The sequence below is a fragment of the Oryctolagus cuniculus genome, chromosome 17 (assembly GCF_051225735.1).
Source record: "Oryctolagus cuniculus isolate XC-2025 breed Fujian yellow rabbit chromosome 17, ASM5122573v1, whole genome shotgun sequence".
Classification (NCBI taxonomy): domain Eukaryota; kingdom Metazoa; phylum Chordata; class Mammalia; order Lagomorpha; family Leporidae; genus Oryctolagus; species Oryctolagus cuniculus.
Window position 1 is genome coordinate 69,231,338 of NC_142883.1, and position 25,669 is coordinate 69,257,006.

Below are 25,669 nucleotides of genomic sequence, written 5' to 3' on the forward strand. Positions count from 1 at the left end.
AACTCTTACATGCTTATCTGATAGTTCTGACTAGTGCCACTATGCATTTAGAATTATGACATACTGTATAAAAGCCTCTTTTAAGGAATTATTTTGATTTATTTGACCACATGTATTAGTTAACAAAGTTTTTTTTTTAAATTGAATTGTATTTAGTTACACAGAAATGCACAAATACACACACTCTCAGTGAGAAGAAAGAGGAGAGAGAGAGAGAGAGAGAGGGGGGAGAGAGAAAGCTTAGATCCCCTAGTTGGAGAGAGAGAGAGAGAGAGAGGAGAGAGAGAGAGAGAAAGCTTAGATCCCCTAGTTGGCTCTCCAAATGCCACAGTGGCAGTTAGGCCATGCAAACACTGGAGCTGAGAACCAATTCAGGTCCCATCCTAGGTGGCAGAGACCCAACTACTTGAGCTATCACCTGCTGCCTCCCAGAATGTACATTAGCAGGAAGCTAGAAATGGGGGTAGAACTGAGATTCAGATCAGACACTGATGTGGGATGTGGGCATGTTAACTGGCTTTTTAACCACCAGGTCAAATGTCTGAACCTTTTTACTTTTAATGTTTGTTTTCTTTCTCCAGTTGTACTACATATGATTGTGTATCATGTGTAGATTTATCTTTATATTCCTTGAAACTTTACAGTTTTGCTTTAAAACCAGTGTGTGTGTGTGTGTGTGTGTGTGTGTGTATTATCATTGTTAAAATATTTGAGCTTCACTGTCCAATATGGGAACCATTAGCCATATAAATTTTGACTTAAATTAGTTAAAATAAAATATGTAATTCTTCAACTGCATTAGCCATATTTCAACTTCTCAGTTACTATATGTGATGAGTGGTTACCATTTTGGACAGTTAGTTATGGAACATTTCTGTATTTTCAGAAAATTTTGTTGGATAGTGTTGGTGTAGAACTTGTAGAGTGAATGATAGATTCACTTAAAATGTAACATTTTCATCTTTAAAAAGAAAATATTTAACAGAAACATCTATTTCTATTTTTATAATATTCCATGAGTCCATCTAGTGTTGGAAAACATGCTTTAAGAGATAAGATGGAGACCAGCATCATTGTGCAATGGGTTAAGCCACCACCTTTGACAGCAGCACCCTGTACAAGGGCAGGTTTCAGTCCCAGATGCTCTGCTTCCGATCCAGCTCCCTGCTAATGCCTGAAGAAAAAGCAGTGGAGGATGGCCCAAGCACTTGGGCCCCTGCCACTCATGTGGGAGAATGGATGGATTTCCAAGCTCCTGGCTTTGGCCTTGCTCAGCCCTGGGTATTGGGGCCATTTAGGAGGTGAGCTGGTGGAAAGAGGATCTCTCTCTATCTCCTTCTCTGTGACTCTACCTTTCAAATAAATAAATCAATTTTTTGAAAAAAGAGATAAAATGACCTTTTAATTAGGACTTGGGATTTTACTAAATAAATGCCTATTTTTAAATTGTTGGAAAAAAAATTGTTCTTGACTGTATAAGTATTTCCTTTTCAGTACTGCTTACATTACAAACTGTGTGGCCAATTCTTTACCTTGTTATAATAAGTTAGACATTATGTCAGTTATCCTACATACCAACATAAATGAGGTAGGATGGCAGTGAGAAGAGAGTGGGGGAGATATGCAGAGAAACGTCTCAAAGAAGGGAATTTTTCCTTATGTATTAATGATATCAGAAATGCCTTTAGGGGCAAGTATTTGGCCTATCGGTTAAGATGCCTACATCTCACATTGGAGTACCTAAATTTGATCCCTAGCTCCAGTTCCCGATTTCAGCTTCTAGCCAAGGTGGACCCTGGAAGACAGTGGTGATGCCCAAAGTACTTGAGTCCCTACCACCCATATTGGAGCTGTGGATTGAATTCCTGGCTACCAGCTTTGGGCTGGTCCAGGCCTGGCTGTGCAGCCATTTGGGGAATGGACCAGTGGATGGGACATCTCTTTTTCTATCTCTGTTTCACTCTATATCTCTGTCTCTCAAGTAAATCAAGAAAAAAATCAAAAGAAATCACAGTAGACCACAGAATAGAAAATTTATTCACTTCAGATAATATCACAGAGATTTCCTGGTACAGTGTCCTTTCCTCACCTCATTCCTAAATGTTGATCCTGTTTTTAAAAAATAACAGAGTTACCTATTATATATTACAGTTTTATGAAATTAAAAAATGAGGTAAAAACATTCCATAAAGTTAAACTTATGCACATTTTCTTGATTGCTTTTATGAAAGAATAATTGAATTTCCCTACTTTAATGTGACTTTAGAGACTGCTAAATTTTAGTTTTGAAGGAAAAATATATGTTTTTGTAGAAAATCAGGCATTATATCTGACAGTCCATAAGGTTTTTTTAAATTCAGTTCTTTATGTCCTTGTGGATATTGAGGTGGACTCTCAGGATTTCTCAGTTCAAACCTTAACCTAAAAATCATCGTAACTTTAGCAGTCAGTCCTCATGCAGGGAAGTGTTATTTGCTTTTGTTTCAGTGGGGCCTCCTCATATGGGAACATGTTTCATCTAGACATATGAAGATATTCGTATTAGGCTGATGATAATTGTGCATTCTGTTTTTATATGTATTTAAAATGTGTCAGTGATGTGCCCTGATGTTTCATTATGGAGGGAAAAAAGCACTCCCAGGCCACAGCAGAGAGCTGGACTGGAAGAGGAGCAACCGGGACAGAATCCGGCACCCAGAGCCGCGGCGCCGGCTGTACATCATTTTTTAAAACAATTAAATTTAGCAGTGAGTGGCCACCGCCTCTGCCGCTGTTGTTGAGGTGGAGGCCATGGAGGCCATGGAGGTGGAGGCCAAGGCCCCAGTGCAGGGGGCGCACCCAGGGCTCAGGCCCGGCCTCAGTCGCCATGGCGCAGCCCCACCATGGCGCAGAGCCTGCAGATGGAGATCCCCAACTTCGGCCACGGCATCTTGGAGTGCCTCAGAGAACAGCGGCTGCAGGGCTGCCCTGTGACGTGTCGGTGGTGGTCAGGGGTCAGGCCGTGCTGGCCGCCAGCAGCTCTTACTCCTGTTCAACAGCAGCCGCAGCACCGTGGTGGAGCTGCCGGCGGCCGTGCAGCCGCAGTCGTTCCAGCAGACCCTGAGCTTCCGCTGCACGGGCCGCTGAGCACGAACGTGGGGGACCAGTTCCTGCTCACGGACACGGCGGGCTTCCTGCAGATCCAGGAGATCCTGGAGAAAGGCGCAGAGTTCTTCCTGAAGGTGAGCTCCTGGAGCAGCGACTCGCAGGGCCTGCACACCTAGGGGTGCCCTCGTCCTAGCCGCAGAGCCCCGTGGCGCAGACTTCCGGCTCGCCCGGCTGCAGCTCGCCGCTGCCCCTGGTCTCAACGGTCAGGAAGGAGCAGCGAAAGTCGGACTCGCTGCAGTGCACGCCCGCGGCTAAAGGGCTGTGGGATGGTGGCCCCAAGGAGGCCGGGGGTGGCGGCGGCAGTGGCGGTAGCCGCAAGATGGCCAAGTTCTCCATGCTGGACCTGGCGGCCAACCGGCAGCCCCTGCAGCAGGTCCCCGCCAGGGTTGCCTTGGCCGCGGGGGTGGGGCAGGGCAGCTGGCCAGCGGGACGGTGGTGGCCGCTGCGGGCGTGGGAAGCGGGCCCAGCACGTTGGAGCGCAGGAACCCGGGCACCTGGAGCGCCTACACCAGCGACAGCCCGACTCCTACCACGAGGAGGACGACGCCGGGGAGGAAGGCTCGGACGAGCAGTGCCGGCAGATCTGCAACAGGTACACCGTGCACAGCGCGATGAACGTGGGCCCGACAGCCGAGAAGGTTGAGCCCCTCCCGGAACCCGCAGTCCGATCCGAGTGCGGCAAGATTGGTGTCACTCCCGGCCCAGCTCATCGACCAGATCCGCACCCGTTGTCACCCCAAGCTCCAGGACGAAGGCGGCCCCTCCGAGAAGCCGCAGCTGGTGGCAGGCGCCAAGGTGTGCATCACGAGGGCGCAGCTCAGGAACCCGGCACCAGGTCTTGCCGCGGCCGCTCCTCACCTCCTCCTTTGACGGGAACGCACTGGCCCCCAGCTGTGGCACCGGCAAATCACTGGACAGCCGCACCCTCCACGCCCTCAAGAACCACTGCAGGAACTTAAAAGAGAGTGAGAGGAACGCCATCGCGGCCGGCGTGTGCCCCAACGCGCGCCGGGTCTGCGCCAGAGCTGGATGCCCAAGCTGAAGCTGCTCACCTGAGGGCGACCCTACACCGCCTGCATCAGGGATTCGGGCAAGATGGAGCCCGAGGTGATGGGCGGGGAGTACAGCTTCCAGCCGGCCAGCTATGGGGCGAGGCGGCCCCTCGGCCGAGGCCCTGCAGTAACCGCGCCCCCACACCGCACCCGGGAGGGCCGTCACACTCCCCCACTCCACCCGGGTGGGCCATCACACTCCCCCACCCCACCCAGGAGGGCCGTCACACTCCCCCACTATACCCAGGGGGGTCGTCACACTCCCCTCACCCCACCCAGGGGGGCCGTCACACTCCCCCACCCCACCCAGGGGGGCCATCACACTCCCCCCACCCTACGTGGGGGGTCCGTCACACTCCCCTACCCCACCTGGGGGGTCCGTCACACTCCCCCACCCCCATGTCCTCACACACACCTTGGTCAGGAGCTACTGTCTGTCCCTCCCCAGGCCCCGCAGGGGTTGCTGCATGTTCCTGGGTCCCCCTCCCCTGTCCCAGCCCCTTCCCCAGTGTGAGCTGCTGGCCGGGGTGGGCAGGGCCGGCAAGGGCGGGCAGGTAGGGGTGGGGGGCAGGCAGGTTTCCTTCTTCCACACATGGCTCCCCCCTTCCCTCACCCCAAGCTTTGTGCCCCCCCACACACACACACCAGTCCGGGCACGGGTCAGGGGCCTGCCTGGTGGAAGTCCTTCCTCAGCCTCCACTGAGACTGGATGGGGGTGCTCAGGACCCCTCCGCACCCCCACCCACCCCCCAGTGCTTCCGCGCCTCCAAAGCGCCTTCCTGCCTCCTCCTCAGTCCCTGCGCCTGGGGGCCGGGGCAGGCGAGGCCATGGGCACTGCCCGTGGTACAGCCGAGCCAACAGGCTCAGAGCAATGCCACAAGCAGCCTAAGGTGGCTGGGGGTGGTGGCCCAGCACCTGCTCTCACCCCTCCAGCCCGTGTCTCCTGGAGCCCCAGGGAGGGAGATCCTCAGCCAAGGAGCCTCTTGTGTGTGAGTGTGTGTGTGTGTGTGTGTGTGTGCATGCGCCCTCGCAACTTGAATGAAGGTAAAAGAGGCAGAGTGGGACCTGGGTTGGAATGGGGGGCGGGGAGCAGGCTTGGAGGGGTGGGGCTGCTGTCCTCTCCTCCGCTTCCCACCCCCCGCCCCTGCCCTGCCACCCCCACCCAACCGGGACAGGGCCCAGCCCCTACCCGTGTACAGAACATTTTTTTAGCTACTGAAATATTGAAGTATAAGATTTCCTTTTATTTTTCAAACCACCTGGACTGGGTCTGACCCCACCAGCCCACCTGCAGGTCCCCAGTGGGGGTGGGGGCGCACTGTGGAAGGCAGGATATGGGGGGAACGTGTGCTGGGCAGGCAAGCAGAGTGCGCGTGCACGTGTGTGCAGTGTGGCTGCGTGTTCCTGACTCGGGACCCATGGGTCTGACCTGCTTCCCTCCCTCCCTCAACTTCTCTGCCCCTCCCCCCCCACTGCTGTATTTCAAGGGAGGTCCCTGGCCTTGGCTGGTTGGGTGGGCCTGGTTCCCCCAGGGCCAGAGCAGGGTCTGCTTGGGCCGCTGGCAGTTTTTTCTCACCATTCCTCTCTTTCTCGCCTAGGGCAAGTGTGTGTGTACACTAGTGTGTGTGCGCGAGTGTGTGCGCACATGTGCACACGGAGGCTTCTTCCCCACCCCCACACCTCTCGCCTTCTCCCCCCCATTACCAGCCTTTCTGCCCCCTGGCTCTGACTTCTGTGTACACCTTGTGCCCGGCGATCTCGCTTTCCAGGTGGAGCATTTTAGGGGGGGTTCCAGTGTGTGGTGGGGAGGACCAAAGGGGGTCACCCCACACTATACCCTTCCAACAGCGTCACCACCAGCCTGCTTTGGGGGGAAGTCTCAGACTTAGCCCCCAGCCACACCGAGTGTGTATGGGGGGGTCGGCACCCCCTGCTAAAGCACAAGCTCCTTAGTCCCCACCCCATCCCCGCCCCAGCACTGACCCCAAAGCACAATATCCTGGTCTCTTGGCAAGCAGCTGGGGCCGAGGGTGGGCGGGGGACTCCAGCCAGACCCTCAGAGAACAGTGGGCGTGCCCAGGTGTGTCCAGGCCTCCAAGGCCTGAGTAGGCACATTGGCTCCCTGGAACGGGGGTTCTCCTCCCTCCCCACCTTTTCCCGCGGTGGGGGCGCTCTGCAGTGCCAGGGCCAGGTGGCAGAGCCCAGTGGTCTTCAGGGACCCCAGGAGGTGGCCCCTGGCTTCCGGGCCTGGGGGGGCAGGCCGGGGGGGTGCAGGGGAGGGAACTTCCCACCAGGAGAGCCAGACAGGGCAGTGCCTTAGCCCAGGAGCCCCCCCCCCCCCAGGCGGCCAGCTGCTGTCCCTTCCCTGAACTTCTGTAAAGGAGGAGCGGCGTCTGGAAATGTGAACCCCGGAGTATCCGTGATAGAATAAACTAAACGCCTTTGTGACAGAAAAAAAAATTCTAGTCTCATACAAATTTATGTTCATATCTTTGGAAAATATTACTTTAATATAATTAGAAATAGATATTCCTATGTAATCATCAGCTACATGTACTTACTATTTATAAGGGTTCATTGCATAGTCTAGTGCATTTCCATGTCAGAGAAAACTATTTCGGGACGAGGCGCTATCTAAGCAGGAATTCTTAAGGGGGAGGGCATCAGTTGCTGCTGTGAAAGTTTGGTTCCCTGAGAAATGATGATGACACTGATGGCCATTGTTTTTAGTCAGGCACAGTCTTCCTTTCTGAGGGGTAGGTTCAGAGTCCTCAACACAGTGGTTCCATGACAGCCTCTGGTCCATTAACATCAGTGTAGAGATGAAACCTACATAGGGTGCCTCTCCCAACTTGGTGCTAATTGTTTTCAGGGACCCAGTGCCTGCGAGGTAGGATAGTCACCACTAGATGGCACTCCAGCCTTTAAAAGGAACCCTTCAATGCCCATGCCTCTAAACTATTCCATTCAAGGCTTTTGTACACCTAAATGACCCAGGTTATGATAAAAAACACTCTCTCCAGAGGGTTATTGCAGAGGTTAGAGGAGATTTATGTAAAATATTTGTTCATAAATAGAATTTTTGACATTTTGATGACATCATTGTTAGAGTTTTGCTATTTATTTGTGCTCTCTCTCTCTTCTTCCCACCCTCCTACCCACACACTCCTTCTCTCCACATACCTCTATTGTGAGTATTCATGAAAAATGTGTCTCAAGATAGTACCATACATGAATTTTGAAAAGTTTGTGCTGAACTTTTTTTTCCAGGAACTTTTTGATGTGCTCTTATATATACCTTTTTATATAAGGCAAAATTTAGCAATTTCTTTTTACTAAAGTTGCACTTCTGGAGGTCTTTGGGGAAGATGCATCTTTCCCGTGGTCAGATTTTTGAGCTTCAGGCGTTCAGTCGGTCATATTCATGGCTGTTAGCCTAGTATGTGAGATTGTCTTTTCCTCAGATGATAGGGTGTGGTGGGTAATGACTGCAAGCACATGTGAATAGGATGACTAGAGCTTTCAGTGGCTTTCTCTTCAGCAAGCCTCTCAAGATATTGTTGCCAGGGTTTCAGCATTGATGATAAATTTTAAATTATAGGTTTATTTGTGACATTATGAAATTTGAGAAAAATTCATAAAGCCAATCTTACTTGCCTCCACTGTTGACAAATGATTCTTTTTTTAAAGATTTATTCATTTATTTGGAAGTCAGAGTTACAAACAGAGAGAGGAGAGGCAGAGAGAGAGAAAGGTCTTCCACCCAATGGTTCACTCCCTAATTGGCCCCAGTGGCTGGAGCTGTGCTGATCTGAAACCAGGAGCCAGGTGATTCTTCCTGGTCTCCCATGTAGATGCAGAGGCCCAAAGACTTGGGCCATCTTCTACTGCTTTCCCAGGCCATAGCAGAGGGCTGGATTAGAAGTGGAGCAGCTGGGTCTTGAACTGGCTCCCATATGGGATGCTGGCACTTCAGGCAAGGGCGTTAACCCGCTGCACCACTGCGCTGGCCCCAAAAAATGATTGTTAGTGTTTGTTTTGGTACAAAATGCAGGGAATATGGGTCTAATACCTTTATTTTATTTTATTTTTTATTTTTCTTGACAGGCAGAGTGGACAGTGAGAGAGAGAGAGAGAGAGAGAGAGAGAGAGAGAGAAAGGTCTTCCTTTTGCCGTTGGTTCACCCTCCAATGTCCGCCGCGGCTGGCGCGCTGCGGCCGGTGCACCACGCTGATCCGATGGCAGGAGCCAGGTTCTTCTCCTGGTCTCCCATGGGGTGCAGGGCCCAAGTACTTGGACCATCCTCCACTGCACTCCCTGGCCACAGCAGAGAGCTGGCCTGGAAGAGGGGCAACGGGGACAGAATCCGGCGCCCCGACCAGGACTAGAACACAGTGTGCTGGCGCCACAAGGCGGAGGATTAGCCTAGTGAGTCACGGCGCCAGCGGTCTAATTCCTTTATTCAAACTCAGTAAATGAGTTGGGACAATGAATTTCCAGTTGTTTCCCAAGAGCAGATTTATTTGTATATAAATGAGGCACAGGTGTTAGGCCCCTGGTGCCTGCATGCCAGAGAGGCGTACTTCAGTTGTTTATCTACTCAGCCATAGGTACTGCGAGGTATTCAGGCTTGCCTTTAGCAGTTTTTACAGTGAGGGTTTTTAATTTTTAATTTTTTCTTCAAATTTACCCATATCTGTTAAAATTTTAGAACTGATCATGTAGAGAGAAATTGCAGATTTCAATAGTGAATAGCAATAACAGCTAAAGTAAGTAGTCTCACTATACTTAACTGCCCAGCCTAACATTAAAGAGAAACAGGTTTATCTACACGAATATCTCATGTGATAAATCAGTGTAATCAACAATTCACCTTTCTGTGTGTATTTTTTGAAATATGTCTTTGGCAGTCAAGTATGTATTGGAGTCAAGTGTTTATATTAATATTCATTTTTTTGTTTATTCACTGAATTTCACTACCAGCATTTTAGTGGAGATGGAATAGCCTCCTTAAACTTTATGAATTTCAGTCACTGGCATAATTATAGCTGTCTACATATTCATTAAATCTACAGAACTGCCTCCCGAAAGACAGCCATGCATTCAGAAACAGTACACAATTAAATATACATGATTTAAAAGTTTTGTTTCTTAGGCTTGTTTAAAATTAATTTCCTGTAGCGTTCCTTTCTAAGCAGAAGAATTCTAACAAAGGGATTCCCATGCTTTGGTTTCTTTCCTGTAGGAAAGAATGGGAAGAACAACTTGTAAACAACAATTACTTGGCAACAAGGGCAGAAGGGGATTCATGGGCAGCTGAGAAGTGGCAGGTTCCGCAGCATTTGCTGGAAGGTAAGAAGAAAATATTTATTTACAGTTTGTGATTGCAATAGATCAACACATGACCTGATGCCCTGGAAGATTACCCATGAAGGGGATCGCTGAATTTTCCAAGAGACTTCGCCCCTAGTCATTTGGCCATTCATGTTTATCTTTCACAGGACATTTACTAATGAGATGAACCACCTTTAGTCCTGAGTAACTGGTGATGATAAAATAACCATCTTTTCTTCTTTGGATGGTGCAAAAGTCAGAGCAACACTTTGACGTTCTCCAAAAATGTTTGCAGAAACTCTTGAGCTGGGCAGGAAAGGGAGGGGGAAACTAGCTTTCAGGTTCTTACTGCATCAAGTGCCATCATCTAGTCATCCTCTCTTTTCCTTTCATAAATAGAGGATCAGAAGAGTTTTTTACAATTCTTTTCCTTAAAATCACAAAGTCAAGGCAACAAGGAGAAATAGAAGGAAATTGGGTTAGTGTCTTTGGAAGGGAAGAAGCTTTGGTTATCAAAACTGGTAATGATAATCTGCAGCCATGTTTTAAGTGCTTTGAAATAGTACCCCCTTTTGTTCTCCAAAAATGAATTAATTGGGATTTAGACTGGTTTCTAAAATGACTTCTACTGAAAGTTTTTAGGATTATCTGTATAAATTGAGCATACTGTGTCTGTACAAGTAAAGAGAGAATGAAATGCTGAGACAATTTTAGATTTAGTAATTTAGATTCAATAATTCAAATGCATTTTTCTTCTATTGTATGCAGGCAGTAAAGGCAGGAAACCTGCTGCTAGACTATTTGTATACAAATATTTGTATACCACCCGGTTCCCTGTTGTTTAACTTTTAATATTCATTTGCAAAAAATAAATGCAAATCCAGATTTATTTTAATGTTTTATTAAATAAATTAAAACAGATTTTTCTTTTCAAGCATTAAATCACAATGTACAGCACATTAAGGACAGAGATCCTATATGAGGAGTAAGTGCACAGTGACTCCTGTTGTTGACTTTACAAATTGACACTCCTGTTTATGGCATCAGGAATCACCCTAGGCTCTTGTCATGAGTTGCCAAGGCTATGGAAGCCTTTTGAGTTCACCGACTCTGATCATATTTAGGCAAGCTCGTAGTCAGAGTGGAAGTTCTCTCCTCCCTTCACAGAAAGGTACCTCCTTCTTTGATGACCTGTTCTTTCCTTCCACTGGGATCTCACTTGCGGAGATCTTTCATTTAGGTCATTTTTTTTTTTTTTTGCCAGAGTGTCTTGGCTTTCCATGCCTGAAATACTCTCATGGGCTTTTCAGCCAGATCCGCATGCCTTAAGCGCTGATTCTGAGCCCAGAGTGCTGTTTAGGACATCTGCCATTCTATGAGTCTGCTGAGTATCTCACTTCCCATGTTGGATCGTTCTTTCCCTTTTTTATTCTATCAGTTAGTATTAGCAGACACTAGTCTTGTTTATGTGATCCCTTTGGCTCTTAGTCCTATCATTATGATCAATTGTGAGCAGAAATTGATCACTTGGACTAGTGAGATAGCATTCGTACATGCCACCTTGATGGGATTGAATTGGAATCCCCTGGTATGTTTCTAACTCTACCGTTTGGGGCAAGTCAGCTTGAGCTTGTCTCAAATTGTACATCTCTTCCCTCTCTTATTCCCACTCTTATATTTAACAGTGATCACTTTTCAGTTAAGTTTCAACACTTAAGAATAACTGTGTATTGATTACAGTATTCAACCAAAAGTATTAAGTAGAACAAACAAAAAAATACTAAGAGGGATAACGTATTAAGTTGTTCATCGACAGTCAGGGCAAGGGCTGATCAAGTCACCATTTCTCACAGTGTTCATTTCACTTCAACAGGTTTCCTTTTTGGTGTTCAGTCAGTTGTCACCGATCAGGGAGAACATGTGATATTTGTCCCTCTGGGATTGGCTTATTTCACTCAGCATAATGTTTTCCAAATTCCTAACAGGGATCACTTTTCAGTTAAAATTTAAACACCTAAGAATAATTGTGTGTTAATTACAGAGTTCAACCAATGGTACTAGAACAAAAAATACTAAAATGGATAAAGTATTACATTGTACACTATGAGAAACAGTGACTTGATCAACATATTTTAATCATGTATTTTTCTACTTTTTATTATAATTATAAATTGTAATCATGTATATTTATAGGTTATAAAGTTATGTGGTTTGTGACTACCATATAGATAGATTAAATCAAACTAATTAACCTATTCATCATCTCAAATATTTGACATTTCTTGTGGTGAGAACATCTGAGAATTATTCTCTTAATGAAGTTGAAATGAATAGTACTCAATGATTACCTCTATCACCATACTGTATATTAAATCTCAAAAATTAAAATAGCCTGTCTGAGCTTTGTACCCACAGATTATCATCTCCCTGCTTTCCCCTATCCCCCAACCTCTGATAACTACCATTCTACCATCTACTTCTATGACTTCCATTATTTTAGCTTCCACATATTAGTGAGAACTTGATCATTGGTCATTTTGTGTATGGTTTGTTTTGGTATAATGTTTTCCAGTTCATCCATGTTGCCCTCAATGATAGAATCTCTTCCTTTTTTAAAAGGCTAAATGTTAAAAAAAAAGGCTAAATGTTATTTCTTTATACACACACACACACACACACACACTTCACACACTTTTTTTTATCTGTTAATGGACACTTAGGCTGATTTCATATCTTAGCTATTATGAAAAATGTTGAAATGAATATAGGCAGGCAGACATTTATTCCACATACTAAGTTAAAATCTTTCCAGTAAGACACTTTGAAGCAGTATTGATGAATCATATAGTGGTTTTAGTTTTAGTATTTCATCTCAACTTTATGGTGGCTGTACTAATTTATGTTTCCACCAAAGGTGTATGGTGGTTATCTTTTTCTCCACATCCTTGCTAACACTGGACTATCCTTTGTCTGTCTGAGAAGAGGCACTCTAACAGGTGTGATGTTTTAATTTGCATATCCCTAAAGATTAGTGATGTTGAACCTTTTAAGGTTAGCCTTTAGTTTGTCTTCTTTTGAAAAACATCTATACAAATCCTTCTTTTGAGAACTGCTCATTCAGACCCAATTTTTGAGTTGTTTGAATACTTACATATTTTTTTGAACTTTTATTTAATGAATATAAATTTCCAAAGTACGACTTATGGATTACAATGGCTTCCCCCCCATACCGTCCCTCCCACCCACAACCCTCCCCTTTCCCACTCCCTCTCCCCTTCCATTCACATCAAGATTCATTTTCGATTATCTTAATATACAGAAGATCAGCTTAGTATACATTAAGTAAGGATTTCAGCAGTTTGCTCCCACACAGAAACAAAGAGTGAAAAATAATAGATGATTTTTTTAAATGATGATAAAATCAGATCAGACCTATTGTCATGTTTAATCCCAGTGAGAGTCAAGTTGGGAGTTGATAATTTCTTTTTTTTTTTTTTTTACAGAGGATCAGTTTAGTATGCATTAAGTAAAGATTTCAACAGTTTGCACCCCCATAGAAACACAAAGTGAAATATATTGTTTGAGTACTCGTTATAGCATTAAAGCTCAATGCACAGCACATTAAGGACAGAGATCCTACATGAGGAGTAAGTGCACAGTGACTCCTGTTGTTGACTTTACAAATTGACACTCCTGTCTATGGCATCAGTAATCTCCCTATGCTCCAGTCATGAGTTTCCAAGGCTATGGAAGCCCTCTGAGTTCTCCGATTCTTATCTTGTTTAGACAAGGTCATAGTCAACGTGGAGGTTCTCTCCTCCCTTCAGAGAAAGGTACCTCCTTCTTTGCAGACCTGGTCTTTCCACTGGGATCTCACAGAGATTTTTGCCAGAGTGTCTTGGATTTCCATGCCTGAAATACTCTCATGGGCTTTTCAGCCAGATCCGAATGCCTTTAGGGCTGGTTCTGAGGCCAGAGTGCTATTTAGGACATCTGCCATTCTATGAGTCTGCTGAGTATCTCACTTCCCATGTTGGATCACTCTCCCCTTTATTTATTCTATCGGTTAGTGTTAGCAGGTACTAGACATGTTTATGTGCTCCCTTTGACTCTTAGTCCTTTCATTATGATCAATTGTGAACTGAAATTGATCACTTGGAATAGTGAGATGGCATTGGTACATGCCACCTTGATGGGATTGAATTGGAATCCCCTGGTATGTTTCTAACTCTACCGTTTGGGGCAAGTCAGCTTGAGCTTGTCTCAAATTGTACATCTCTTCCCTCTCTTAATCCCACTCTTATATTTAAGTGATCACTTTTCAGTTAATTTTTAACACTTAAGAATAACTGTGTATTAATTACAGAATTAAACCAGTCATATTAAGTAGAACAGACAAAAAAACTACTAAGAGGGATAATGTATTAAGTTGTTCATTAACAGTCAGGGCTATGCTGATCAAGTCACTGTTTCCCATAGTGTCCATTTCACTTCAACAGGTTTCCTTTTTGGTGTTCAGTCAGTTGTCACCGATCAGGGAGAACATATGGTAATTGTCCCTTTGGGATTGGCTTATTTCACTAAGCATGATGTGTTCCAGATTCCTCCATTTTGTTGCAAATGACTGGATTTCGTTGTTTCTTACTGCGGTATAGTATTCTAAAGAGTACATGTCCCATAATTTCTTTATCCAGTCTACCGTTGATGGGCATTTAGGTTGGTTCCCGGTCTTAGCTATTGTGAATTGAGCTGCAATAAACATTAGGCTGCAGACTGCTTTTTTGTTTGCCAATTTAAATTCCTTTGGGTAAATTCCAAGGAGTGGGATGGCTGGGTCGAACGGTAGGGTTATCTTCAGGTTTCTGAGGAATCTCCAGACTGACTTCCATAGTGGCTTAACCAGTTTGCATTCCCACCAACAGTGGGTTAGTGTCCCTTTTTCCCCACATCCTCGCCAGCATCTGTTGTTGGTAGATTTCTGCATGTGAGCCATTCTAACCGGGGTGAGGTTAAACCTCATTGTGGTTTTGATTTGCATTTCCCTGATTGCTAATGACCTTGAACATTTTTTCATGTGCCTGTTGGCCATTTGGATTTCCTCTTTTGAAAAATGTCTATTGAGGTCCTTGGCCCATCTCTTAAGTGGGTTGTTGGTTTTGTTTTTGTGGAGTTTCTTGATCTCTTTGTAGATTCTGGTTATTAACCCTTTATCTGTTGCATAGTTTGCAAATATTTTTTCCCATTCTGTCGGTTGTCTCTTCACTCTCCTGACTGTTTCTTTTGCAGTACAGAAACTTCTCAATTTGATGCAATCCCAATAGTTGATTTTGGCTTTGACTGCCTGTGCCTCCCGGGTCTTTTCCAGAAATTCTTTGCCTGTGCCAATATCTTGAAAGGTTTTTCCAATGTTCTCTAGTAACTTGATGGTGTCAGGTCGTAGATTTAGGTGTTTAATCCATGTTGAGTGGATTTTTGTGTAAGGTGTTAGGTAGGGGTCTTGCTTCATGATTCTGCACGTGGAAATCCAATTTTCCCAGCACCATTTATTGAATAGACTGTCCTTGCTCCAGGAATTAGTTTTAGATCCTTGATCAAATATGAGTTGGCTGTAGATGTTTGGATTGATTTCTGGTGTTTCAATTCTGTTCCACTGGTCTATCCATCTGTTTCTGTACCAGTACCATGCTGTTTTGATTACAACTGCCCTGTAGTATGTCCTGAAATCTGGTATTGTGATGCCTCTGGCTTTGTTTTTGTTGTACAAGATTGCTTTAGCTATTAGAGGTCTCTTGTGCCTCCATATAAATTTCAGCACCAATTTTTCCAGATCTGAGAAGAAGGTCTTCGGTATCTTGATTGGTATTGCATTGAATTTATAAATTGCTTTTGGGAGAATGGACATTTTGATGATGTTGATTCTTCCAATCCATGAGCATGGAAGATTTTTCCATTTCTTGGTATCCTCTTCTATTTCTTTCTTTAAGGTTTTGTAATTCTCATCGTAGAGATCTTTAACGTCCTTGGTTAAGTTTATTCCAAGGTATTTGATTATTTTTGTAGCTATTGTGAATGGGATTGATCTTAGAAGTTCTTCCTCAGCCATGGCATTGTCTGTGTATACAAAGGCTGTTGATTTTTGTGCATTGATTTTATACCCTGCTACTTTGCCAAACTCTTCTATGAGTTCCAATAGTCTCTTAGTAGAGTTCTTTGGGTCCCCTAAATAAAGAATCATGTCATCTGCAAAGAGGGATAGTTTGAGTTCTTCCTTCCCAATTTGTATCCCTTTAATTTCTTTTTCTTGCCTAATAGCTCTGGCTAGAATCTCCAGAATTATATTGAATAGCAGTGGTGAGAGTGGACATCCCTGTCTGGTGCCAGATCTCAGTGGAAATGCTTCCAACTTTTCCCCATTCAAGAGGATGTTGGCTGTCGGTTTTTCATAGATTGCTTTGATTGTATTGAGGAATGTTCCTTCCAAACCCAGTTTGCTTAGAGTTTTCATCATGAAAGGGTGTTCTATTTTATCAAATGCTTTCTCGGCATCTATTGAGATAATCATATGGTTTTTCTTCTGCAGTCTGTTAATGTGGTGTATCACATCGATTGTCTTGTGCACATTAAACCATCCCTGCATACCAGGGATAAATCCCACTTGGTCTGGGTGGATTATCTTTCTGATGTGTTGTTGCATTCTGTTGGCGAGAATTTTATTGAGGATTTTTGCATCTATGTTCATCAGGGATATTGGTCTGTAATTCTCTTTCAGTGCTGCATCTTTTTCCGGCTTAGGAATTAAGGTGATGCTGGCTTCATAGAAAGAATTTGGGAGGATTCCCTCTTCTTCGATTGTTCTGAATAGTTTGAGAAGTATTGGAGTCAGTTCTTCTTTAAATGTCTGGTAGAATTCAGCAGTGAATCCATCTGGTCCTGGGCTTTTCTTTGTTGGGAGGGCCTTTATTACGGCTTCAATTTCTGTCTCAGTTATGGGTCTGTTTAGGTTTTCGATGTCTTCCTGGTTCAATTTAGGTAGGTTGCATGTGTCCAGGAATCTATCCATTTCTGATAGGTTTCCCTGTTTGCTGGCATACAAGTCCTTGTAGTAATTTCTGATGATTCTTTTTATTTCTGTGGTGTCTGTTGTTACATTTCCTTTTTCATCTGTGATTTTATTGATTTGGGTCTTTTCTCTTCTTTTTTTAGTTAGTTGGGCCAATGGGGTGTCAATTTTGTTTATTTTTTCAAAAAACCAGCTCCTTGTTTGGCTGATTTTTTGGAATGTTTTTCTTGAATCAATCCTGTTGATTTCTTCTCTGATTTTAATGATTTCTCTTCTCCTACTAGATTTGGGTCTGGTTTGCTGTAGGTTTTCTAGATCCTTGAGGTGAATTGAAAGCTCATCTATTTGGTGCCTTTCCAATTTCTTGATGTAGGCACCTATTGATATAAACTTTCCTCTTAACACTGCTTTTGCTGCGTCCCATAAGTTTTGGTATGTTGTGCTGTTATCCTCATTTACTTCCAGAAAGTTTTTGATTTCTCTTTTGATTTCTTCTATGACCCATTGTTCATTCAGGAGCATGTTGTTCAATCTCCATGTGTTTGCATATGCTCTAGGGATTCCTGAGTTGCTAATTTCCAACTTCATTCCTTTATGGTCTGAGAAGCTGCATGGTATGATTCTAATTCTTTTGAATTTGCTGAGACTTGCTTTATGGCCTAGTATGTGGTCAATCCTAGAGAAGGTTCCATGTACTGCTGAGAAGAATGTAAAATCTTTAGCTGTAGGATTGAAAGTTCTGTATATATCTGTTAGATCCATTTGGGCTATAGTGTTGTTTAAATCTACTGTATCCTTGTTGATATTCTGTCCTATTGATCTGTCTATTTCTGAGAGTGGAGTATTGAAGTCCCCCAGTACTATTGTATTGGGGTCTAAGTCTCCCTTTAAGTCCGTTAACAAATCTTTTAGATAAACCGGTGCCCTGTAGTTAGGTGCATATACATTGATAATTGTTATATCTTCCTGTTGAATTGATCCCTTAATCATTATGTATTGTCCCTCTTTGTCTCTCTTAACGGTTTTTGTAGTAAAGTTTATGTTGTCTGATATTAAGATGGCTACGCCCGCTCTTTTTTCATTTCTGTTGGCATGGTATATCTTTTTCCAGCCTTTCACTTTCAGTCTGTATGGATCTTTGTTGGAAAGATGTGTTTCTTGTAAGCAGCAAATAGATGGGTTTTGTTCCTTAACCCAATCAGCCAATCGGTGTCTTTTAACTGGACAGTTCAGGCCATTAACGTTCAATGTGACTAATGATAAGTGGTAACTTTGCCCTGCCATTTGCCAAAGATAAGTTCTAATATATGCTTTGAATTCCCTGTGATCTTTTGCTTTTGAGGTTTCCTTCCTTGGTTTCCTTCCTTTACCTTCTTTCATATTGATGACCGTGTTTCTGTGTTTCTGTGTGTAACACATCTTTAAGCATCTTTTGCAGGGCTGGACGAGTGGCAACAAATTCTTTCAATTTCTGTTTGCTATGAAAAGTCTTTATTTCACCTTCATTCACAAATGATAGCTTTGCAGGATATAATATTCTGGGCTGGCAGTTGTTCTCTCTTAGTACCTGGGCTATATCTCGCCATTCCCTCCTAGCTTGTAGAGTTTCTGATGAGAAGTCAGCTGTGAGTCTGATTGGAGATCCTCTGAGAGTAATCTGACGTTTCTCTCTTGCACATTTTAGGATCTTTTCTTTATGTTTCACTGTGGAGAGTTTAATTACAACGTGTCGTGGTGAGGATCTCTTTTGGTCGTGTTTATTAGGGGTTCTGTGAGCTTCCTGGACTAGGATGTCTCTGTCCTTCTCCAAACCTGGGAAATTTTCTGCTAATATCTCACTAAAAAGGCCTTCTAATCCTTTCTCTCTCTCTCTCCATGCCTTCAGGAACTCCTAGAACCCGAATGTTGGGTTTTTTAATAGTATCCTGCAGATTCCCGACAATATGTTTTAGATTTCTAATTTCCTCTTCTTTTCTTTGGTCTGACTGTATCCTTTCCTGTTCTCTGTCTTCTAAGTCCGATATTCTCTCTTCTGCTTCACCCATTCTGTTTGTAAGGCTGTCTATTGTGTTTTTCATTTGATCTGTTGAATTCTTCACTTCAGTCACTATCACAGTTTCCTGTTGTACTAGTTGTTTCGTTTCATTTTGATTCCTCCTTAATATTTCATTTTCACGAGAGAGATTTTCTATCTTGTCCATTAAGGATTTCTGTAGTTCAAGAATTTGTTTTTGAGAACTTCTTAATGTTCTTATCAATTTTTTGAGATCTGCTTCTTGCATTTCTTCTATGTCATCATCCTCATAATCTTGAATTGGGGTGTCTTTTTCATTTGAGGGCTTCATGGTGACTTCCTTGTTTTTATTACCTTGGTTTTTGCGTTTGTTATTTGGCATATTGGAGATATTTGGTTTCTTCACTGTGGTGCTTTTTCTTGTTATACTATGACTCTAGATTAAGTGGACTATCTGTTTTTGATGGAGCCTTAGGGCTTGAGATGGGTGTGGTCTGAGAGCTCTGTTTGGTGTGCCAAAGGTGACACTCCCAGGTTAGGCGTGGTAAACCTCTCTCTCTCTCTCTCTTTTTTTTTTGATTCAAAAGGGAAGTAATTCTGCACAGCTGAACGAAGTTGGAGGTAGTTAGCAGGCAAATGATATACCCACAGGAGCCAGAGATCGGAAGCTCTTTCCCAAGGACCACACAGGGAATCTGTTCTGCCCTCAGAGTGGGCTCAAATTCTCCTTCAGTCTCCCACTGGGTTGCCAAAGTTACGGAATTGTAGCATCTCTGGAGAGTGCTCACGTGAATTCCGTGAGTTCTCTCCCCCACCGTCTCTTTTTTCACACTCTTAGTTCAGTAGCACCACAAATTTACTAGGTCCTAATCTCCTGTTAATTCGCCCTGCCCAGAGTCAGGTTTTTCTGCTAGGCTCAGGGCCGGTGCAGACCTGAGGTCGCTCTGCTTATGACGTATGTCCAAGATGGCGCCTGCTCTTTGTCTTGCTCGCCCTTGAGAGGTGAGCGGAGAGAGAGAAACCCGTGTCCGTACCAGTCACCTTTTTTTTCTCTCTCTCTCTCTCTTCCAGTTAGCCTGGTGAACTTCCCCCCCCCCAGGGGTCATTCCCTCTAGTCTCCTCTCTCCGCTTGCCTGCCGGTGTCTCGGGCTATTGAGGTTCGGCTCACCTCACGTTCCAGCTCTGGTGTGTTGAGTCTGCCGCTGGTGTCCCGAACTGTGGGCTCCCACGCTCTCCACGCAGGTCCGCTGTGAATCACGCGTTCCGGAAGAGTTTCTTCTGCTGTTTCCTCCCCTACTCTTCTTTGAACCTGCAGTATCTCCACTTTTATTAAACTATCTCTCCCCGAACTATCAGTGTGCTCCCTTCCTATTCCGCCATCTTGCCTCCTCCCCCCATTTATTCTTTAAACATGACTACTTACATATTTTATATATTAAACCCTATCACATATGTGGATTGTCAGTATTTCCTCCCAATCTGTAGGTTATCTCTTTGCTCTGTTAATTGCTTTCTTTGCTATACAGAAGCTTTTAGTTTTGATGTAATCTCATTGTCTGTTTCTATCGTCTGCATTTTGTCAAATCTAAAAAAAAAATACTGGCTAGACCAACACTGCATAGCTTTTCCTCTGTATTTGCTTTAGTAGTTGCACCATTTCATTTAATTTAATCCACTTTGAATCAATTTTTATATTTAGTGCAAGATAATGTCCCAGTTCATTGTTGTATAATTGAATATACAGTTTTCCCAGCATCACATATTGAAGAGACTGTCCATTCACATTGTATATTCTTGTCATGTTTATCGAAGCTCAACTGGTATAGTTGCATGGGTTCTTTTCTTGACCTTCTGTTCTATTGCACTGACCAGTATGTCTAATTTTATGCCAGTACCATGTTATTTTAATTACTATTGCATGTAGTATAGTTTGAAATAAGGTAATGCGATGTCCTAGCTTTGTTCTTTTTGCTTATGATTCATTTCACTGGACTATTTGTTTTTCTTGTTCCATATTAATTTTAGGATTTTTTATATATATGAAAAATGATGAGGGTGGGAGTGTGGGTCAGAGGGAGGGTGAAATATATCACTGTGCTCCTAAATCTGTATGTAAGCAACACATGAAATTTGTTCACCTTATATAAATAAAAATTATTTACAAAAAGAAAGTTGTTGGAAATTTGATGGATATTGTTTAACAGATTAGTTCAAGTAATATTACTTCAGCAATATTCTTGTAATCCATGAACATGGGATATCTTTCCATCTATCTGTGCCCTCTTCAGTTGCTTTTATTAATGTTTATAATTTTGGAGGTATAAGTCTTTCACTTCCTTGGTTAAATTTATCCCTAATTATTTACTTACCTGTTATTTATTTATTTATTTTCTTATGGTAATTGCTAAGTGCAGTTGGTCTAAATTCTTTTGTTTGTTTAAGAAAGTTCATCATTTGGTGTAGAGAAATGTTATTGGTTTGGGTGTTTTAACTTTCTAGTATTTAGTACTATGTAAATTTGCTTAAATCAAGTTACTTCACATATTTGAGAGAGAAACTTAGTTATTTTAAGTATTGATCAGTTGCCTTTGGGGGCTACATGGTATAGTGGGTTATGCCATGGCCTGCAATGCAAGAATCCCTATGGTTGCTAGTTCTAATCCTGGCTGCACTGTTTCCAATCCAGCTGCCTGCCAATGCATCTGAGAAAGCAGTGGAAGATGGCCCAAGTACCTAGGATCCCTGGATCCAAGTACCATGGGAGACTTGGATGAAGCTCCTGGCTTCAGCCTAGCTCAGCCCTGGGTGTTGCAGCCATTTGGGGAGTGAACCAGCAGACTGAAGATTTCTTTCTCTGTGTCTCTCTCTCTGTAACTCTGACTTTTAAATAAATAAACCTTTAAAAAGTGTTAAAGCTGATTATCATTTTTTCTATCAAGTAATTCAAATCTTAGATTATTTAGTCTAAATTTCATTTTGAAATACTTATTTTTCTTTGCTATTCTGTATTTTCAGAGTTTTCTCTCATCTTTTTTACAATACCATTATCATTTTCTTACCACATGCAGAAGCAGCTTCTCTTATAGTTTTATGGCTTTTTTTAAAAAAAGTTTTATTTACTTATTTGAAAGTCAGAATTACAGAGAGGGAAGAAAGGAGGCAGGGAGAGAGAGACAGAGACTGAGAGAGAGATGGAGAGACAACACACAGAGAGAGAGGTCTTCCATTTGCTGCTTTACTCCCCATCTGGCCACAGTAGCCTGAGTTGAACCGGACCAAAGCCAGGAGACTTGAGCTTCTTCCTGGTCTCCCATGTGGGTGCAGTGTCCCGAGCACTTGGGCCATCTTCCACTGCTTTCCTAGGACATATCAGAGAGCTAGATCAGAAGTGAAGCAGTAGGGACTCCAACCAGCACCCATATAGGATGCCAGCACTTCAGGCAACAGCTTTATCCACTACACCACAGTGCCAGGTCCATACTTTCATTTTCTGATAATAAAAATCCATCTCTAGACCCTGCTAATGTGGAGAAAAAGGTACCCTAAATACACTTCTGGTGGGAATGTAAGCTAGTATAACCATTGTGGAAGCCAGTCTAGAGATTCCTCAGAAAATAGATCTATCATATGATCCACACATCCCATTTCTGGGAAAATGCCCAAAGGAAATGTAATAAGCATATGAAAGAATTATCTGTAGTCCCCTGTTTATAACAGCTCAATTCACAATAGCCAAGGTAGGGAATCAACCCAGATTTCCATCAACTGGTGACTCATTAAAGAAAATATGGTACATATATACATACTCATCTATAAAAAAGAATGAAATTCTGTCTTTTGCAACAAAATGGGTGCAACTGGAGACCATCATGCTAATGAAAGAAGCCAGACCCCTGAAGACATGTGCTTTCTCTGATTGGTTATAGTTAATATATAGAGTACAAAAAAAAAAAAAAAAGCACCGTGTATATCCAGCTAAACTGACATCTAATGATTTGATTGTTGTCTATATCTTGTCTGATGGACTGTGTCTCCTTGTCTCTAGGCCATTCAAACAAATAGGGCAACTATTTTACAACTTCAAAAAGTGTATATAAAAGAGGCTCATGGCATAAGTTTGGCCAAGGAATTCAGAGGCTGGTTGAGATGCACATGTCCCTTATTGGAGGTTCCTGCATTTGGTACCTGGATGTGTCTCACGACTGAAGAACCCTCCTAGAGTAGGCCTTGGGAATCCACTGGGATGGCTCAAAAATAATATTACTGCCACCCTCCTGAGAGATCTGAATTGTGTTCCTGGCTCCCAGCTTTGGCCTGTGTGCAAGCTGTTGTGGGCATTTTGTAGTGAATCAGTGGGAGTGCTGTCTCTGTCCATTCCTCCCTACCTCCTCTCTGTCACCCTCTCCATCTGTCCCCCTCCCCTTCTCCCTTCTCCATCTCTCTGTCACTCTACCTCTATAATAATTTTAAGATGCTTACTTAGTACATACATACACATACAGTCTCTCTCTCTCCCTCTCTCTCTCTCTCTCTCTCTCTCTCTCTCTCTCACACACACACACACACACACACACACACACACAGCGTTTTAGGCTGTGGTGTGCCAGGAACACAATTCAGATCTCTCATAACCAGAGCTTTGCTCAGACTTCACAAACCATAAAAAGTCAGGACACAAATTGGTGTTGATTAAAGGATTCGTGTATATGGATCTTGAGAGACTACAAATGTCAGGCTGGTTTATTAAAGTTCATCTGGGCTGCTGATTAAGATCTAGTCCATGAGGCTGGCACTGTGGCATAGTGGGTAAAGCTGTTGCCTGCAGTGTGGGCATCCCATAGGGGCACCCGTTCAATTCCTGGCTGTTCCACTTCTAATCCCACTCTTTGCTATGCCCTGGGAAAGTAGAAAACAGCCCAAACCCTTGGGCCCCTGTACCTACGTGGGAGACCTGCAGGAAGCTCCTGGCTCCTGGCTTCAGATCAGCACAGCTTCAGACGTTGCAGCCATCTGGGGAGTGAACCAGCTGATAGAAGACCTATCTCTCTCTGCCTCTGCCTCTCTGTAACCCTGCCTTCCATATAAATAAAGAAATCTTTGAAAATAAATCTGGTCCACAAAGTTTGCTGTTCCTCCCCAGTGCTGTGCCGAGCTCTAGCCATGTGCTCACAGAAGTTTCCCAGCCAAGCGTGCAGGACCCAGCTGGCTGGCCCAGAAGCCCCAGTGCCTGGGCAAGCAGCATGAACATGGCCAGCTTTGGAACAGCACTAGGCCACTTTCAATATAGAGATGCCCCTCAACTTACAATGGAGTGATGTTCCAATGAGCACATCAAAGCTGAAAATGAATATATTTAATATGTCTAACCCAGCAACAACTGGAGCTTCTTCTAGCTTGCCTTAAACATCTGCAGAACTCTCCCATTATCCTATCTGGGCAAAATCATCTTAACCTAAATTTGGTTAGTCCAGACATGCTGACCAGTTCATGTAATTTATTGAAAACTAGACTGAAATGAAAATCAGCTTGGTTGTGTGGTTGCACTGTCACAAACCATCAAGTTGTAAATGCATAAGCCAAATCACAATGCATCAAGGACCATCCATCATTCTGCATGTTAGTCCTTTGTCAGGTAAGGAACTTAGATATTTTCTCCCATTCTGATGGGTGTACATTCACGCTAATGATTGTTTTCTTACTGTGCAGAAGCTCCAGAGTTTGATACAATACCATTTGTCTAGTTTTGCTTCTGTTGCCTGTGATTTTGAGGTCTTGTCTGAAAAATCATCGTCTATATCAATGTCCTGAAGTACTCCCTCTAGGGTTTCTTGTATCCATTTTATAGTTTGACATCTTCCACTTAGGTGCTTGATCTATCTTGAGTTTATTTTGTATATCGTGAGAGGTAGGGATCTAATTTTCATGTCCAGTTTTCCCAGCACCATTTATTGGAAGAAACAACCTTTCACTAATGTATGTTCTTGGCAATTTTGTCAAAAATCAGTTGACTGTATGTACATGGATGAGTTTCTTGATTCTCTATTCTGTTCTGTTGATTTATGAGTCAGTTTTGATGCCAGTACAATGCTGTTTTAGTTACTATGCCTTTGCAGTGTGCTTTGAAATCAAGTATTGAGATTCCAGCTTGACCTTGGGGGAATCTGGACTTCCTGACTTGTTTGCATTCTGTAGTTCCATAGTGTAGGATACATTTTTCTAATTCTGTATAAAATGCCATTGATATGCTCATGTGGTTTACACTGAACCTATAGATTCATTCAGGTGTGTGTACATTTTAATGCCATCAATGCTTCAATCTCTGAGCAAAGAATATCTTAATTTTTTTGATTCTTTCACCATTTTTTTTTCATCATATACTTTTATACTTTTCATTGTAAAGAGCTCTCATTGAATTTCATCCTAAATAAATTTTTGTACATTTTATGAAAGGGATTCTTTCCTTGATTTTTCTTTCAGCAAGATCATTATTGGTGTATAAAAATTCTCTTTTTGTATGTTGACTTTGTAGCCTGTGACTTTACAATATTGCTTCTCCAGTTGTAACTGATTTTTGGAATTTTCTACGTACAATACCATGTCATCCACAAACATGGATATTTTGATTCCTCTTTTCTGGTTTTTATGGCCTTTATTTTTTTATATTGAGTAAGAGTGGTGAAAATGAATGGCCTTGTCTTGTTCCGTATTTTAGAGAAATGCGTTCAGGTTTTCCACATTTAATATGAAATTTGCTGTTAGACTGTAATCTGTTGCCTTTATCATTTTCAGGGATGTCTCTTGTATACCTAGTTTGTTAAGAATTCTTATTATGAAGGGGCGTTGAATCTTATTAAATACTTTCTCTGCATCTCTTTCAGTGGATTGTGCATGGTTTTTGTTCTTCATTCTGTTGGTCTGACTTAGGATGCTTATTGATTTCCAAATGTTGAACCACTCTTTGATCTCTTGGATAATCTCTCTTGAATATGATGTATGATCTTTTTTTAAAAAGATTTATTTATTTGAAAATCAGAATTACACAGAGAGAGAGGCAGAGAAAGA

General features: G+C 43.1%; 1 pseudogene; it reads left to right on the plus strand.

The window, feature by feature from the left end:
• Positions 1-2,882: 2,882 nt before the first annotated feature.
• On the plus strand, positions 2,883-4,330 carry LOC138843110 (nucleus accumbens-associated protein 1 pseudogene; annotated as a pseudogene).
• The last annotated feature ends 21,339 nt before the right edge of the window (positions 4,331-25,669 follow it).